Source organism: Acomys minous (genome assembly GCF_964271855.1).
Source record: "Acomys minous genome assembly, chromosome: 18".
Taxonomy (NCBI): Eukaryota; Metazoa; Chordata; class Mammalia; order Rodentia; family Muridae; genus Acomys; species Acomys minous.
The window spans coordinates 58,608,488-58,621,477 of NC_140501.1; the positions used below are offsets into that span (position 1 = coordinate 58,608,488).

The 12,990-nt window shown below is 46.5% G+C and overlaps 1 protein-coding gene across 1 annotated transcript in view; it reads right to left on the minus strand.

Moving 5' to 3' along the window:
- Window positions 1-12,121, minus strand: part of SPATA13 (spermatogenesis associated 13) — a 271,150-nt gene extending 259,029 nt beyond the window's left edge. The window contains exon 1 of the mRNA XM_084767572.1: window positions 11,814-12,121. The gene's annotated coding sequence lies outside the window, so the exon portion shown is untranslated. The remainder of the gene's footprint in view (window positions 1-11,813) is intronic.
- Between the last annotated feature and the right edge of the window lie 869 nt (window positions 12,122-12,990).

Below are 12,990 nucleotides of genomic sequence, written 5' to 3' on the forward strand. Positions count from 1 at the left end.
TTACTCTGACTCTCATCTGACGTTGACGTAATTGTGGTTTTGCCCCTTAAAAGGCTGTACCCCTGAGTTTTGACACTTTCTGAGGCGTTAGTTTAACTCTTGGTTGCCACCTGAAAGTTAACAGACTCTTATACTCTGAAGTGACCTAATTAGCATGGTGGTCCGTATCTTTTGTGGATTATTTCAATAGTAATACAGCCATGTATTGAAATATGGTCTTTTTTGCTGTTGTTCTTGGGGTTTTAGACTATTAAGAAAAGATCTTAACTGAGGAGTGAGCTTGGGCGTTAAAGAAAGGAGAGGGTGGAAAAGATGCAATGGATGCCCTGGTGCTGGCGTGGGCTTCTTAGAAGAGGCCACGATGTTCTTTTTGATATATTTCTTCCATTAGTTGAAAATATCAGAAATCACAAACACACTGAGTACATCTAACTTACTCAATACCAAGCTTAGCTTGCCTTAACTAAAACATAGTCAGAACATTGGTTAGGCTCTAGCTGAACAAAGTCATCACAAGGCCTGTTGCATAACACAGCTTTAGACATCTCCTAAGATTTATTAAACATCCGTGCCCCAAATGAATGCAGCACAACATTTCGAGGACCGAGTGTCTGACTAGAGCGGCTGCAGCTGCTGCTGCCCAGCATCACACCAGAGCCTCTGACCATGTGTTGTTAGTGCAAGCAAAGGTCCAGACTCAAAAGCCAAGGTAACTACTGAATGTGCAGTGCTTAGGGCCTCACACCCTTGTGAAATCAAAATACCACAGGTTGAGCGAGTGGCAAGTCAGGGACCACCCGTGTCTCTAAAACGTGACCTCTGAGTTGCATTCTCCCTGAGCCACACTGGCAGGTAATCTTCCTGGCCCGTGGGTGGGAAGAGAAGACCCGAAGGACCCTGGAAATCACATGTGGAAGACGCAAAGCCTTCATCAGCCTACATGCCTTTGAACATCATGGAGCAGAGACATCTGTACCACTAGCACCTGTCACCAACCAAGCCACCTCTGCAGGGCTGTGACCGAACAGGAGTTCACTCTCTAGTCAGTCCTCAGAGTTGACTAAGTCCTTTTGTGCTGGCTTCTGCTCTCAAGCACACAGACTTAAGTGCAAAATACCACTGCCAAGAGCGGGGCAGAGTCCCTCGAGACCTCACACAGGTACAGGTGACAGATCACCAGAGTTAAGTGGAACCCCAGATCTAAGGGGTTCGGGTATGTGCTGGGCTTTAGGCACCTCACTGTAAATGTTATAAGGGCTAAATTAGATAATCCATGCAAATTTCTTAGCAGAGCTGTGGCTTATAGTAAACACTCAACGCCTTTAGCATCAGCTGTTACCATGACTTTGTGGCTGTTCTCACTGTGGCCTCTGCTGCTTGTGTAGATTTATAGATGTATTTCACTTAGCTAAAAAATAATGAGTCTCATTCATTACTGTTATTAACGGGAGACTCTTTACTCTCAAAAAAAAAGAAAGAAAGAATGAAAGAAAAAAGAAGATGAAAAAGAAAGAAAAAGAAAAGAAAAGAAAAGAAAAAGCAAACCCTCATACTTTCTGTTCACAAAGTCCTTCTAATCTGACTTTCTAAGGAGCTCTCTGTCCCATGGTGCTGTGAACTGAGAAGTTTATTTGACTCTTTAACATCTTTTTTTTTCCCCTCAAAGAACACTACCTTTGGTCACGGAGACATTAAACATGATGCTGGTGGTGGCGCCCATCCCCCACTCTCATTTGCTGTTCTTTGTTGTGAAACTCAGGCCCATCAGCTTTAGGAAGGAGGCCAGAAAGGAATGTCACAGCCGCAGCCAACTGCAGGAGGCTGAGTCTCATTAAGTGGAAAGCCCAGAGCAGGAAAAGTGTCTTAGGAGCTGTTTACTGGCGATTTTCCAAGGAGGAAAGACCCAGAAGCAAGCTGTCCTCCAGGGACTTAGCCTAATGTCTGTCTGCCTACTGCAGCCACGTGTGGCATTATTTGTAATATCTTTGCTCCTCCCCAACCTTGTGTGGCACTGACGGCTCTGCTCCATGATCAAATCAGCCTTTCATGGGTTAATGGGTTAATGGTCCATTGCAGGAGGCTTTGTTACCAAGGTAAGCTCTTTCCTTCTCTCTCCTTCCCTCTCCCTCAAACCCCATGCCCCAGTCTTATCATGGACCACTTTCTGCTGTGTTATGATGTGTGAGGCCTTCCGGCTTGCAAGGCAGATCACAGCACCATGACCTCAGACTTCCCACACTCCAGAACCAAATAACCCTTTATTCTCTATGGATCACCAGGTTGGAAACCAATCCTGCCCTCTCCAACCCAGACATAACCCCGCCCAAAACCACTGCCCTCCCATGTTCCTCCCTTTCTCAAAGTTTGCCAACACTTCGGCCTGGTCCTCTCCACAATCAGTCTTTACCTTCAGTGGCTTTCTTATGAGACATTTGACTACAAAACAAACAACAAAACAGAACAGAAGAAGCGAAAAGTCAACTCTGTCTTGTCAGTTTTTTCCAGGTTCTAGAATGTGCCAAGAGTCCTTTTTGTTTGTTTGTTTTTGTTTTTTGTTTTTCCAGAAAGGGTCCTCTCTGTGTTAGCCTTGGCTGTCCTGGACTCACTTTGTAGGCCAGGCTGGCCTCGAACTCACAGCGATCCGCCTGCCTCTGCTTTCCGAGTGCTGGGATTAAAGGCATGCGCCACCACATCTGGCCTGCGCTGAGATCCTTATCCTGCAATGCTAGGTGTATACTTGTCTTCCCACCCACTGACACATAGCACACCCCCATGCTAGGAGCCACTGTCCTCCATCTTCCAGCAGTCTCTCAACAGATACTCATTGACAGCTGTTTGTGAACAAGGAACAGATGCTAAGGTGACTGTGGGAAACAAGGTAGGTGTGGCCCTCCCCTTTGGCCTTTGGGAAGTGTCTGTACACAGAAGCTGGTAGTTTTAATACTGGGCACTCAGAAATGCTAAGGGTCATGAAGGGTAGGTGATGCCACTAACCTGACCTGATGGAAAAATTGCTAGAGAGAGACTGAGTAGGAGTGGCCCAGGTGATAGAGTTGGGAGAGGGGAACAGGCAAGGGCATTCTAGAAAGAACAACAGTCTCTAAGGCACTGAAACAAGAATGTGCAACCCCAAGCTTAAGGAACTGGAAGATCATTGTAAGAACAGAAAGGAGAAGCCAGTGAGGAAACTGAGGCAGCAGGCAGGTGGAGGGACACTGGCCTCTGAGTTGTGCTTATTGAGGGCAGTGGGAGCAGGCATCAGAGGGTTCTAACGAGAGATACAGAGAACTGATCTGCATTGTATAAATGAATTTTGGTGACAGTTCAGAGAGCAGCTGGATAGGGTAAGGGGTCATTTCGGGGCTGTAACCCAGAAGAGCACAGAGAGGGTGGGTATAACAGGGCGTAGGGCTGTGACACACAAGAATTTTGATTAATAAGCAGAGCCTGGCTGGCGATCAGCTGAGTCTATGCTGTCACAGAAAAAAAAAAATACATATTTGGTGGCTTATAGACAACAGTAACTGCTCATGGCTCTGGGGGCGGTAAGTCTACCATCAAGGCACCAGCGGATTTGGTGTTTGGTGAGGTCCCTTTCTGGTTCACAGATGACCTCAAAATGGAGGGGGCAGATCTCTGGTGCTTTTTTTTTTTTTATAAGAGGATTGTTGTCATTTGTCAGTGTTCTACTTGCAGGCTCCAGGCACCACCCAGAGACCCCCTCATCCCAATACCGTCATCTTGGGGCTAGATTCCAACACAGGAATTTTGGGGAGACACATTCAAAGCGTTTGCAGTAGTAAGATGGACATGGGAGAGGCTGAGTGTGTACCTCGGAAAATCTAAACAACAAGATCAGGAACTGGAGAGCTACTTTGCACGTCAAAGAAATGTGTTCAGAGGGGTTCAGCTGTGCAGGATGTAGTCAGATGGAAAAGCAAAAGGAAGCTTTTATCATCTTAGGTTCAGACACTGAACTTGTAAAAGGCAAGTTGAATAGGTATGAAACAATATTGCAGTGCACGGTGAATAGTGCTCTCACAGAGCTGATCCTGCTTCCGAGAAGCATCCTTCAGCAGAGCCTCCTACAGGGCCAGGTACTCCTCCGAATGGAATGACCATTTGCTCAGTGGTCATGCAAAAGCAGGTTTTACTATTCTCAGACAAAGCTCCCGTTTCACTGCCCAGCTCCGAAAGACTCCCACGGGTGGCATAAGAGATGCCAGACAAAAGCACAACTTTTTTTTTTAACAACAGCCAACATAAAGAAGAGAGAAGGGAGGGGGGACCCCTCAACAGCTTGAGATGTGAACAAAGAAATCGAGCAGATAGTTGGGTGCAGCAAGTAAAATACAACTGCCTGGAAATAGGTGGCATCGTTCAGGAGAACTGTGAATTCAGACTACATCGAGGCATCATTTTCCACCACCAAGTGAGCCTGGTGGTGTGTTCAGAGGCTGCTGCTGAAGGACGAGAAGAGCGCAAATCGATGCAAACCGAGGGCGGCTTGACAACATCCCCAAGTTTAATGCACCCAAACACTTTCACCCCAATAAACTGACACCAAGAAATTCTACCTACAGATATCCTTGCACAAGTTAAGTCCCCAACTGTGCACTGAAACATGGAAAACGCTGAAATCCTGCTGGCAAGGACTAATTTATATAATATGTTGTAACTATGGAAGAGAATTCTGCACTGCCTTTACCATGAGTGGAGAAAGGGGTTGTGGAGGCCGCTGAGACTTGCTCAGTGAGCATGAGGGCCTGAGTGTGAACTGCACATCTGTTTTCCCAGTGCTGCCATGTCTGGATAAGAGGCAGAGCCAGGGAAATGCCCAAAGGCTCACAGGTCAGCTCCCTGACGTACACAACACTGCACAACCAAGGGAACCTTTCTCAAACAAGATGGAAGACACATGCCTGTCCTCTGACTTAAACACAGACAGGCAGGCAGGCAGACAGACAGACAGACAGACAGACACACACATACACACACATGAAAGTGGTGTGAACAATCCACATGTCTATCAACAACTCACATGTCCATTGATAAATGAAATATAGACAGTCACAGAATGGCATGTCATTTGGCCATAAAAAGGAAATGAGATTCAGACAGATGCTGCAGCATGGGTGAAGTTTAATGACATCATGGCAAGTGAGATAATCCAGACTCAAAAGAGACAGACACGAGTATGAGAACCTCCCTGAGGCTCCTTGTGCCATCATATCTGTCCCTAGCTACAGAAGATAAACGCTGTTCCCAGGGAGTTAGTGCTGGATGCTGTGGAGGTGTGTGTGTGTGGGGGGGGGTGGGGTGCGGGGTGGTTCTGGAGGAGAATGGAGTTGGTGAATGGCCAACAAACATGATCAGTTTCCCTAAACTGCTACTTAAAAATGACAAATGAGATGCCAAACTTTCCAAGAGCAGGGCTTTTTTTTTACCTCTCACTAGTCAACATATAATTGCACAACCAAAGTATTTCTGAAAAACTATGTATTTTAGGTAAGGGAAAATAAAAACCTGACTTCAATAGCCACTTGCCTTGGTTGACCTCATAAGGATACTGTTGAGGAAGGAGTCTGTGTGCCGGGGTCGCAGAACTGACAGGCATGAATATAGTATTTGACTTCAAGAATAGCTAAACTCTCTCCAAAGGATACACTCTCTCAATCAGGGGAGCTGTACTTTTTGCACCCCACTAATAGTGTCCTTGCATGATCTTTAGGAGACAGACATATCCTCAGAGCCAGACATGATAATATTTTCTCAAGCAGCATACTTGCTATCTAAATAGAGGCTCAACCACATAAAAGAACTCTCACAAAGGCAGTCCCAAGAATAGACATCCTGTAAGCCAAAAGACCTGCTTTTATTGCAGGTGAGTGTTTTGGTTCATTAACAAATCCAATGCTTCATTTTCTTTGAGTCCTTCATTTATTTTAAAATATAAACATAAATCTGGATCGGCAGCACTTTGGGATTTCATCAGCAGGGAAAGTGACTGGTGACCATAGCACACAGGCCTTGCTGTTTACTGCGCAGCAGATACCTCTTGGTTTCCAATCAAAGGTGGGTGGGTGGGAGACATATTGAGAATCTCCACGAGATGGGACACAACAGTGTCAACAGCCTGAGGGGACAGTGTGGCATTCCTGTGCCCATGTGTTTACTGCATGACCTCCGAAGCTTTCTCACAGCTGAGAAGATCTCTGACCTCCGTCATCAAAGCTAGGAGTCCTGGGACACTCTTTGACAATGGTATGGACCAAAAAGGCAAAGTAAATAAAGTGGATAACTTCCCAACTCCCAGAGTTTCCTGATTTGGGAAAACAGCTCTCGCATTAGGGTAGTCGTTAGAGATGAATTAGAGAACATGGAGGGAGCCTAGATGCTAACCAGACCCGTCTTCTTACAGACAGCACATTCTCTCGTCTCTTGGAGATTGGCTCTCTAAGTATTTGGCCATCAGTGGAGGAGGACTTGGGCCCGGCTGCTGATGCCCTCCAGCAAACTCTCCTCCCATTCCCTGATTCATCCAGATAAAGTCCCTTTTCCTCCTAATTTCTACACCTCAAAGAGTTTGTTCAACAAAAAACATACCTCACTTGTTGGGAATTTACCATGTTTTCCTTAGAAACAGGAGGTTTTGGAGAAGGGCTGTAGCTCATTGGAAGAGAGCTTGCCTGACATGCACAAAGTCCAGGGTTTGATGCCCGGAACTGCCTAAACATAAAGCTAGCATGCCCGGAATCTCAGCCCTCTAGAGATAGGAGCAGAGAGATCAGAAGTGCAAGTCATCCTTACTATACAGAGAGTTTGCTTTTATTTTAGCACAGAGGTTCTCAACCTTCCTAATGCTGTGACTCCTTTGATACAATTTCTCATGTTGTGATGACCACCCCCAACCATAAATTGTTCTTTGTTGCTCTTTGACGAGGTCTCACCAAGTACACACACTGGAATCTTTTGCTAGAGACATCCCAGAATCATTTAGGGAAGTGATTCTCTATGTGTGGGTCATGATCCCTTTTGGGGTGGGGGTGTGCAATGACCCTTTCACAGGGGTCACCTAAGACCATCAGAAAACACAGACATTCATACTATAATTAATAACAGCATCAACATTACAGGTATGAAGTAACAATGAAGTGATTTTATGGTTGGGGTCACCACAACATAAGGAAGGGTCACAGCATTAGGAAGGTTGAGTGCTGGAAGGACTCTGCCATTAGAGGTTGCTGTCCTCCTGGTCTGGGTAGCCACTCTGAGCTAGGTATTTGGTGCAGGACTCTCTCTCCTAAACAGAGCCTCCAGCTCTCTGTCTGACTCCATCTGGAGAGTGTCTTTAGACATAGATGCCCCTAACCACATTTGATATATGGCCCTGACACAGCTTCCTGCACCTGTAGGATAATTAGGTACTGTGTTCCCGTTCATATGATAAGAGAGTGCTGCCAAATACAAACAAGTATCCTTAAAGTATCTGGTTCCAACCAATTGTTGTTCCTGATTAAAGTTGAACTAGCTCCTGCAGTGGTTCCCGGAGTGGGACTCGTATTCTGCTCCTCTTGCTTTGGTGGGTTGGTGGCCATCAGCGCCTCCCCCCCCTTGCAGGCAAGAGGAGGACCACAGTTGAGAACCACTGGTTTAGGGGTTCACACTCAAATGGAACTAGGTTGGTGCTTACAGGGGGATGGCTCAGGGAAAGGCAAGAAAGACACATACATGTCATAACTCCATGAGTCAAGAGGTGAAGGGTGCATTCTGTCAGAAACAATCCCCAAACTGTGGACAGAGTTTCCATGCAATTTATGAAGAAAGGCCAATTGAGCTGCCTACTAAAGCTTCTCTTCAAAATGTGCAGGATAGACAACATTCCATCTTCCCTGAAGGTGGAGCACGGAGAACTGAAGGATGCTAGGGAGACCAACACAAATACTTTGAGACTCTGGTGATTGAATAGTGAAACCCTTATTGTGGAAATTTCTGGAACCTTCTTTGGCTATCTAGATGTCTAGTATCAATTCCTCTTTTTACAAAGCAAGGTCTGTGTGACCCAGCCAAGAGCGAAAAATCTGGCCCGAGTCTTGCCGGCTTCTCTTGGCTCCTGTTATTTTTATGACCATATTTCAACAATTTGAAGTCTTTAAAACACATCTCAATTACAGCCTCGTTTAGTTATTCGAGCTCCTCAAGGTTCCCTGGCCACCTTCCCAGCACTCTGAAGCGGGATGCCAATAGATTTCATTAGAAAGGAGAGCGTGGAATCAGGTAGGTAGAGGTGGCCCTGACTTACAGCTCTGCCTCTTGTCACTTCGGTCCTTCCCAGTCTCCATGGTGTTGCCACTGAGTTAACTTCATTCTTATCGGGCACGCCATGCCAGGCAAGCCAATGACTGTCACTCCATTGCTCACGAAGGACAGGCAGGTGTCTCATGCCTAATGGGAAACCAAGTCTTACCCGTTCATCTTCATCTGCCCTTTTCCAAACTTCTCAAGGCTCAAAGCCATCCTGCAGAGCTGAGAATGAAAGCAAAGTTCCAACCCAGAAATGCAGAACCCAAGTCTTGGTGTCTTTTCTTCAAAAAAAAAAGGCAGCCAGTGGACTATACAGAGATGACCACAAATCGCTAAACAACTTATGTGCACCACAGAGAATACTAGTGGGAATGAGCGGTAAGCAAGGAGGCTGGTTTAGTCTTCCCCTAGATGGGCCAATATCAGCTTCCTTGTCCCTAATGTCATTGTGATGGAGCGTCAACCCTCAGTGCCTCAGAACGTGTCTGTTGGGAGCAGCGCCTTTGAAGAGGTTGCTGAGGTAACAGGAGGTCATTAGGGTAGGCTCTAATGCAATAAATAGAAACGGAGTCCTTCTAGGAAACAATTAGGGTGCTGACAGCACAAGCTTGAAGGACCATCATGTGAGGACATGGGGGGCAGGGAGGCAGCCAATGAGAGAGGACTCAGAAGAGACCACTGAGAAATAGACCTCTCAACTTCCAGCCCCCAGAGCTCTGAGCCCAGGCAGCACATACAGATGTGAGGGTGGCCCAAGCTCACCCAAAGGCATGAAGTCCACCCACTGCTTTACCTGGTCCCCTTCCTCCGCGCTCCCATTTTGCGGCCCTCGGGTTCTTTATGGACTTTCCTTCCTTCATCCCGTCTCCTCTCTCTTTCACTCCTTGGAGCCCTTCCCGACCTCTTCCCTTGTACGCTGCCCCATCATCTCTTTCTCTTTCTAAAGAGCTCCTCTCTCCATCTTCCCAGACAGAGATGGAGCCTTGGAGAGGTAAGGACACGTGCACCCTACACATTCAGGTGTGGTGAGGGGCAGGCCTGTCCCCTGAAGCTCACGAGTGCATCTGGTTTGCAGGGGTTGGCACAGGGCATCATTAGCATGCACCTCCCTTCTGAGCAACCTTGGCGGCTCCCTCAGCATTTCTGAGTTGTTTTTTTTTTAAAGACATATTTAGATAGCAATATAAATTCTTGCATGATTTCTATGAGATGTAATTAAGTGTTTGTCTAGCCCACATAGCCCTGGGTTCATTTATAATCCCATCACTCAGGAAGTAGAGGCAGGAGGGTTACAAGTTCAAGGTTAACCTCTGCTTTAGAGCAGACCTGAGACCATGGGCTACATAAGAACCTGTATAAAAAAAAAACAAAAAAAAACCACAAAAAACAAAAACAACAATTCAGAGATAATGTATTGTTAAACATTTTTACTATAATCATCAAAACCAGGATTTTGGTTTTTTTGGTTCCCCCCCCCCACCCCGACAGATTTCTCTGTGTTAGCCTGGGCTGTCCTGGGCTCACTTTGTAGACCAGGCTGGCCGGCCTTGACACACAGCGATCTGCCTGCCTCTGCCTCCAGAGTGCTGGGATTAAAGGCGTGCGCCACCATGCCTGGCTGAAAACCAGGATTTTTAATCCTAGCATTTCATGATATGAAATAATAAAAGATAATAACTAATCAAAAAAGCAGAAACGTTATGACTGACTAGCATTCAGAAAAGATTATCTATTTATTTTCCTTTCCCTGTGCCCAAAACTGGTTTTTCCTAATTGAACTTCACCCTCACCACTAATGCCACACACATCTCACAAATCTGGCACTGTGCACTTAAGATAGCTTCAAAGAACATTTTAAAAATGACAATGTGAGTAACACATTGGTTTAAAAAAAAAAAGGCAGAGAAAGCAGTTAGCTATAGTAAGGGAATCTACGTTAACAGCAAGCACAATTAAAGTCCGAAAAAGCAAATTTAAAACAACAAAAGATGCCTTTAAGAATGAGGATAAGAAAAGGCAAGAAAGGAAATCTGTAGCCACCAAGTAGGCTCTGGAGAAGGTAGTTTAAACTCCCGCCATCTTTGCTTTCTGTGCTGTGGCTAAATTGCCAGTAGGATAATAAGCCACAATGATCTGGCAACAACACTCTTAGTGAAATAAAATGAATCATCTTCCTTGCTCTACATCTGAAACGTTTCAATGCAACAGTAGATTCTGATTTTTCCAATACATCAGGCTACCTGATGCCTGGGCTTTTTTTTTTTTCCCAAAGACTTTGTGAAATTCGAGAAGACAAAAATATTGTCATTGATAGAAACTGTGTTATTGATTATGTTTAAACACTACTTAAGGAATGGACAATCCTGATAACAAGAAAACAAAACATCTGTTTATTTTTTACTTTGTGTGTATGTGCACATGCCCATAGGTGTGTGCTGGTTCATTTTTGTCACCTTGACACAGCTGGAGTCTTTGGAAAACAGAGAACCTCAAATGAGAAAAATGCTGCAATAAGATTGGCCTTAGGCAAGTCTTGATTGATGTGGGAGGGTGCAGTCCTGGGAAGGCCTTTCTGCTGTACCTCAGAGGCAGCCATAAGCTGTGGGGTGAAACACACCCTTTCCTCGCCAGGTCGCTCTGCTCAAGCTGTTTATCACAGCAGTAGAGAGCACACCCGGCATGGCCCCCACCGTTCAGAACGAGAATCACGGTGGCCCAGAAGGGCCAGCTGCCCACTGACCGCGTTAGACCGAGAACTTCCCACCATCAAAATGTGTGTGTGTGTGTGTGTGTGTGTGTGTGTGTGTGTGTGTGTGTACACGCGTTCCCCTCCCCCCACTCCCCCATCCCACCCCCATTCCCCCATGAGTGCAGGTTCCAGAAGAATCCAGAGGAGGGCACACGGGAGCTGGAGTTACAGGTGGTCGTGATTCACCTGATTTGCTTACTGACTACTGACGTGGGGGCAAGGAACCAAACTCTGCGTCTTTGTAAGAAGAGTTCTTAACCTCTGTCTTAAACTTTAGAAAGGACTACCTAACTTTTTCTTGTGTTCATCAGATCACAAGCCAAGCTAATTTCAAAAGCAGAGTTTAGCAAGCGACAGTCTAGAAGCTTAAGTCCTAACCACAGGATAAGGCGCTACATACACACAGTATGAACGAGCACAGACACACGTGCCAAATGAAACGTCACATGGTGGCCTCATCCAGAGGCCCAAGTGGCCAGAGGGGCAGAGTCCCCTGAGCCTCAAGCTCTCCCGGTAACACAGGCAACGCCATGGCTCAACGCTACTCGCGCTGCCATGGCAACCTGCTGCTGGCGGCAAGCTTTGTATTCTGGCGCCTTGCACCTGCTGTGCCCGACCAAACTTTTCAAATCTCCTCAGCAGGGATTGTCGAGCTGCCAAATCCCAGAACTGTCCTCCTGGTTTCAGGAAATAAAATGTGGCCCAGGATATCGTCTACACGCTGCGGGGGCAGCGGCAGCCGGCAGGGAACACCACTTACCTTTCTCAGCATTTCTCCACGTTAGCAGGGCGTCCACAGAGCCATCACGCGCAGAGCAGGGAGTCGCTAAAGTCTGGTGAACATGGCACAAAGTTCTTCTCGAGCGAGCGCCCTCTTCCTCTGCGCCACAAAGGCGCGACCCACCTGACCCCTAGGTCCCCAAGCGGTTCATCCGAGTGGCTGTTGCAATAGTGGCCCGAGTTCAAATGGGCTAAAAAGGGCGAATGGTACGGCTCCCTGAAGCTCATCCAAACCTGGGTCCAGTGTCTGGTCTTCTAGGAACCCGCCCAAGGTGAGGTGGCCGCCCGCTGCCTGGACTCAAGTAGAGTTTCCCCAAAGGTTTTTCTTCCACGTTCCCGCCCAGCTTTGCTGATGAATATTCATAAGAAGGTGTGGTCACTGCCCTTCTCTTAACCTCAAGGGTCTCATTTGCAGCAGGAAAGAACTGGGGAAGATTTTTTTTGTCTGAAAGAATCATTGAGATGGAGTGGGGAAGACTCTATTGTTGATATATAAACTGGGGTTCACAGTGCCTTCTCCCACCTCAGGCGGCACCAGGGTGCACACAGGCTACCGTCCATCCCTACTCATGCCCGGATTGAGCAAAGAAAGTTTCAAGTACGTCTTGACTAAATCCTTTGGTATTAGACTAAAATTGGAAGATATTTCTTTTCATTTTTTGTGACGAAACGAAGAGCTTCTCATGCATAAAACAGTTAAAGAGGTACACAGGCAGAACTCAGTAACTGCGTGAACTCAATCGACTCATAATGGATTAGTCTCCGTTTTAAAATAGATGCAACCTGTTACCGCTTCCATCTAAACCTGGATTTCTGATGCCCAGTGAAGTTGCTGTTTCAAATGGGCTATGGGCCGGGCGGTGGTGGCGCACACCTTTAATCACGGCACTTGGGAGACAGAGGCAAGTGGATCCCTGTGAGTTCGAGGCCGTCCTGGTCTACAATGCGAGTCCAGGACAACCAAGGCTACACAGAGAAACCCCATCTCGTTAAAAAAAAAAAAACAACCCAAAACAAACAAACAAACAAAAAAACCAAACCAAAAAATCAAATGGGCTTTGGGTGGAGAAGGAGTGTGTGTGAGAAAAATGGCAGCGCCTGAGAAGAGGTGCCCAGGGCAGCAGCTGGGAGGCATTTATTGGCTCTGGCAACCGGAT